Raw genomic sequence first — 6,050 nt, forward strand, 5'->3', positions numbered from 1 at the left:
ACCAGAGTCAGTTACCTACATATCTGGTCTTCTCAGTTGGGCCATCAGCTCCTTGAAGGCACAACTCACTCCCGATTGATCTTGGGGATCACACGGCTGTCCTGCCCAGGTCCTGATGGGTAATAGGTGCTTGGCCAACAGGTGGTCATTCCTCTAGTTCTGAGTAGTTGTGTCATCTAAGCAGAAGCAGCAGGGACCCGCAGGTTCCCCAGGCCCATGTCCCCACCCTCACTGGCCTAGGTGAACCATGGGGACACAGGAGAGGGAGGGAGCCAGCAGTCTTGGTGTGCCAGGACCCATGGGGCAGATGGAAAGATGGCAGAGCCAGATTCCAGGAACATGCAGAGCTGTGTCTGCTCAGCTCATCAGCATTGTCCCAGACACAGTCAGCCCCGGAGTCCGTTCACATTTTTAGACTCCTCTGTGCCAGGCCCTGTGTGAGGTGTGCCAAACACCAAGATTGTAGCCACTTCCCAAAGAGGTAGGGCCATGGGCCCCGGGGTCCCGAGTGTACCCATCCCTGTGCCCACGTGTGCAGCCACGCAACCGTGAGTCCCTGCTCCTGACAAGCCCAGCGTCTGTGAGCCCAGGCTGAGGGCCGCCTTTCCCCTGTTTCCAAACAGCTCCCCTCTCTGCGCCAGCGCCCGCTTCGCCGCCGTCTGTTTGCCCCTCGCCTCCTCCTCCCTCTGTTGGGACTGCCGCTGATGATGAAATTTGGCTTGCAACAGCCTCTTCCTCCCCTTCCTGCAGGCCTGGGAGAGGATTAAGCCGCTGGAGTCTGAAATCGGAAAGATCCCAGCTTCTGCGCCCCGGCACCTCCCCGCGCCCCCTCCCCCTCCCGCCCATGCAAAACCAGAAAATTAATCTCCCCTTCTGCCTGTGATATGGCGGGCTGCATTACAAGCTGGGCGTCGAGATAAAGCGGGGAGCCGCGGGACAGCGGCCCAGCGCTGGGGCCCCGGGTGGGGCCGGACTGGGAGATAAGGGCCTCCCAGCCCCATGAATTATTCACCGGCACTGCCTCCTCGGGCTCCGAGGCCGCCCTGGGCGCTGAGATTGCGCCTTCCAAAGGGGCCTGGTTAAGGTGTGGGGGGGGAGGTCTGCTGGGAAGGTGTGGGCTGTAGTGGGGTCCCCAGTAGGGGACAAGTGGGGAGAAGGAGGGACTCTGCTCAGCTGGGTCAGCATCCTTTGCAGGGGATGCAGAGGAAGGAAAGTGTCCCCAGTCTAGGGGCCTCCCAGAGCCAGCCATGACCCCCCAGGGTGCTCCTCATTTATGCAACGCACTAAACCCCACTGAGCAGCTGTAATGGGCAGACTTGGGCTAGGTCCTGGCATCCCAGTGCTGGTGATGCAGTTCCTGCCTTCAAGGTACCCAAGACCCAATGCACCTGCTGAGTGTCCACTGAGGGGCCAGGCGGGGCAGGAAGCGGGGAGCAGGCGCTGCCCACAACCCTTCCTCCTCCCCTCCTCTGGAGGTCAAAATAGACACTGCCACTTGGGGGAAGCACCCTGCCTTGGGAAGGGGTTGTCAGAGGAGGACAGAGGACACACCTGCTCCCAGAGCAGCCAGAGCTCACAAAACAGTCTGGGGCAGCTGAGCAGGAGGGAACTAGAGGTCAGGGTAGGGTAAGGGATAAACCAGGGAAGTTTCTAGGAAGAAGAAAACCCCGGGCCCTCTGTGGGTCTTTAGATTCTCCTTTGTTCGCTCTTCTCAAAGACCCAGAATTTTAAAGCAGTGAGGGACTTTAGAGGTCTCTTCCCTACCTCCAAGTCTCTATGTCTCCATTTCTCTTGGTCTCAGTTCTCCCTCCTTCTCCTCCTCCTCCCTCCCCACATCTGCCCTTTTAATCTCTGCCTAGGGCCCAGTTTCTCCCCTCCTCCTCTTGCTCTCTGCCTTTTTCTGTCTCTCAATCTCCGTTTTCTCTTTAATCATCCCTCCCTTCTGAAGCCGTGTCTCCCCAAATGACATGATGACACACAAAATGGGATGTGTGATGGGAGAAACGTGGCCATCTGGCTGGCCCCAGGGAGGAAGGGGGGAAAAAGAAGAGTCAGGCATGGTGCTGGATGTGCAGACCAACTGCCGAGACCCCAAGAGAAGTCAGAGTAGCAGTAGAGGGAAAGAGTCCCCCCAAATGTACAAAGATGTACAGGAAAGAGACTGAGCTACCCAGAGCACTGGGAGTGAGAGGTGCTGGGAGAGGGTGAGGACCAGAGGAGATCCCTTCCAGACTGCAATGATAAGGACCCAGCCTGGCAGGCAACTTTGAACCCCCTGATTCCTAAAGCAGATAAATGGTGCCCAGTGAATGAGGCACATTTTCTGAGACCCACATTGATCTTGGAGAAGAAGGGGTGATGAGGGGAGAGGGAGAAGGGGTGGAGAGTGAAGAAGGGCCAGAATGAGAGGAGAGTGGGAAGAAGAGAACAGGGTGAGCCCCCAAAAGATGGAGAAAGCAACGATTTGGGTGGGGAAGGGAGGGAAAGCTGAATGGGGCAGGGGAGAGATTGGAGAGAGGGGGGAGGGTAGAGGGGACAGGACAGGGTTGGGGGTGTAGGGTAAGGGTAGCTGAGAAATGAGGGAGGAGATCAGAGGAACGTCTGGACCAGAAAAGAGAACGCAGGGGGAGAAGATGAGGGGCAAGGGGCAAGGTGGATCCCAAGGGGAGGGGTGGGGGAGGGGTGTGTGGCTGGGGCCCATCCCCCTCAGGTCCACAGCCCCTTCTCCACCCGCCTGCTAATTAACTCCTTAATTGTCTCTGCATTTGCTGAGCTGGCAGATGAAGTGGATGCAGACAGATTGGGGCGCGTGTGATTTCACGCACAGGGGAGCGGAGAAGAGCTGCCTGGAAGTCCCGGGGGGCCTTGCCCCCCCTTTGCCCTCCCCCTTCTCCCCCATGTCTCTGAGAGGCTGGAGGGTGCTTCTGCACCTAGAGCAGATGGGGCATCTGCAGGAAAAGTGTCCATGGGGAATTTGCCCCATCAGCCTTTCAGGGATGAAAATAATACTTGCCACTACTGATGGAACACCTACTGTTCACCAGGCACGCATTTTTTTTCAACACTGTGGGCATTAGCCAGATGTTACAGTTTGCAGAGAAAGTGAGGCTCAGACAGGTTAAGTAACTTCCCCAGGACTCCACAGAGCTGGTGTGACAGAAGTAGGATTTGAACCCAGGTCAGCATGATGCCAAAGCCCTGGGTGGGCCCTAGCCTGATGCCTGACGCAGCGGAGGGAGGGGAGGAATGTCTCCAGGCCTATTTCTCTCTCAGCTGCAGTGCGGAAGGCACACTGAGGTCTAGGCACAGCGTGGGGAACCAGGAGGGGGGAAGTATGGACAAGAATCTGGGGTGGGGGCTGCAGAGTTAGGATCTACCAAGTCCTGAAAAGAGGCAGGTGGGCCCAGAGAAGCTGAAAGGAGCAGCGTGACACCAATCACTGTCTCGATCGCTCAGGCGTCTTTTTTGTTTGTTTGTTTGCTTGCTTTTTAGCGCTGCTCCCATGGCATACAGAAATTCCCAGGCTAGGGGTCCAATCGGAGCCGCAGCTGCTGACCTACGCTGCAACCACAGCGATGCAGGGTGCAAGCCACATCTGTGACCTATATCTCAACTCGTGGCAACATCAGATCCTTAACCCACTGCGCAGGGCCAGGGATCAAACCTGCATCCTCATGGATACTATTCAGGTTTGTTACTGCTGAGGCACAACAGGAACTCCCTCAAGTGTCACCTTACAAAGCCACCTTACCTTTTTCCTCATTCCTGCAACACAAACCCATCAGTATGACTTGCCCCTCTGCCTCTTGACGCTGGCCTACCCCTCAGTTTCAGCCTTGGTTTTTGCACTGGAGTCAGTTGTCAACTCATTCATCTCTCCTTTGACACTGAGAAAATTTGGCCCGTGTCTCCAGGGCCAGTCCTGGGGCGGGACACAGGAAGAGCCTCAGGGGATGTTTGCTGAAATGTGCAGGGGCGGGTGTGTGTGCGGGGTCCATCTCACCTCTAATGAAGAAGAAATAATAGCATAAGGGACTCAAGTTGTGCATAAGAAAGAACTTCTAGGAGTTCCCACCATGGCTCAGTGGTGAGCGAACCTGACTAGCGTCCATGAGGATGCAGGTTCAATCCCTGGCCTCGCTCAGTGGGTGAAGGATCCGGCATTGCCTGAGCTGTGGTGTAGGTCACAGACGCGGATCGGATCTGGTGTTGCTGTGGCTCTGGCGTAGGCCAACAGCAACAGCTCCAATTAGACCCCTAGCCTGGGGACTTCCATATGCCACAAATGCAGCCCTAAGAAGACAAAAAAAAAAAAAAAAAAAAAAAAGAACTTCTAAGCCGGAGGCTGCCAAACAAGGAATCATAACTGAAGCCTGGATCCACACCTATGGATTCTGAAGATCAAGTTTTTTCAAGACTGGCTGCTATATAGTAAAGGTCTTGAGAAGCTGGGAAATCTGGCCCCACCCCCAGAGATTCTGAGTTAATTGGTCTATAGTGGGGCCACAGCAGCAGCAGTTGAAAAAGCATCCCAGGTGACTCCAACGTGCAGCCTGGGCTGAGAACCGCTGTCAGATTTTGCCCCGATTTGGCTGCACTGATGGTCTTACCACTAGCTTCAAACACTAATGCTAATAGTAATTGTTACTACTTATTGAGGACTTACTAAGTACAAGTTAACGGGCTAAGCACTTTATAGGCATTAGCTCATGCAATTTTCAGAAATTCCTGTGAAATAAATATTATCCCCATCTTACAGATGAGGAAACTGAATTCAGAGAGGTCAAGAGCCCTGCCCTGGCTAATGAATGGCAGGGCCAAGCCTGGAAGCTGAGGTTGCCTGATTCACATTCTTATCTTCCCCCAGACTTCTCCTGAGGCTGCTCCTTGGCCTCAATCAGTCCTTGCCTGCCTCCACCTCACCTCATCACCTTCTTTCCACCCCCGCTGCTCCCTCAGTAACATCCCAGGTGACTGAAGCAATTTGCAGCCATTTGAAGAACCTCCATGTGTCACTCAGCCTGCAAGGGTGGGGGAGTTAGAGGAATTACAGATGCTCCAAAATGGTCCACCCCTCCTCCTGAGGACGCTTGGAATTCAGGAATCAGACTCTGCCCAATGCCTCCTCACCCCCAGGCTTGGAACCCTCGCAGGCGGAAATCCCACTCCCCAATACCCTCCTTGGGTTGATTTTAAGTGCCTGGGAGAGTGCTGCCACCCAGTGGCTGCCCAGTGATACGGCAGTCCTCGGAACAGCCTGGTGCTGCTGGACAGCTCCCCAATTGAAGACAAGAACCTAAGATCCTCCCTTCCTTATGGCAGCGCCTGCCCAGGCACCTGGTAAATGGATCCCACTCTCCCTCCTCCGCAGTCCTAAACCTACACTCCCTCTAGGGATCTTCAGCTCCCTTCCCTGGCTTCCTGTGTGCCCCCCGCCCCCAACCCCTCACAACTTCTCATCCAACTTCTTTCCACTGTGCCAGCCCCTTTTCATTACGGGTTCTTCATTCTCACTTAAAGCCCTGGGAACACACCTCTCACCTTCGTCTCCCAGAGTGGCACCAGCCTGGAAGTAGAGTGAAGGAGTGGCTAGAGATAGAATTTTGGTCCCCCACACCCCCTTCCTCATCACCTGACACCATCAGACCTCAACAGTCTTCGTGTTGAGAGCCCCTAATGAGCATCAGCAAATTAACAGCTTCGCTTTGATTGCTCCTTCTCTGTTAATTGGGTAGGGAGGGCCCCCCAAGGCCTCTCAGAGAGAAGGAGGGAGGGAAAAGGAGAGAGGTGAGAGCTAGAGGAGAAGCACCCCCCACCCCCCCGCGCGCCTGCCCCCAGGTCTGGTCTCAGTGCCTCAGAATTCTGCTCCACCCCTGAGTACAGCTCCCGGTTCCATCCCTTCCTCATCCTGTTCACCCCCCAACCCTATGTCCTCCCACTGCCCCTTCCTTTCTCTTTCCCTCTTTCTTGACTTCTCTCCAAATTCTCTTGACCTCTGGCTATTTCTCCTTCTCTCTGCTCCTTCTTTAGAGGTTTGGTAGTAAGGAGAT

Source organism: Sus scrofa, chromosome 5, assembly GCF_000003025.6.
Source record: "Sus scrofa isolate TJ Tabasco breed Duroc chromosome 5, Sscrofa11.1, whole genome shotgun sequence".
NCBI classification, from domain to species: Eukaryota; Metazoa; Chordata; class Mammalia; order Artiodactyla; family Suidae; genus Sus; species Sus scrofa.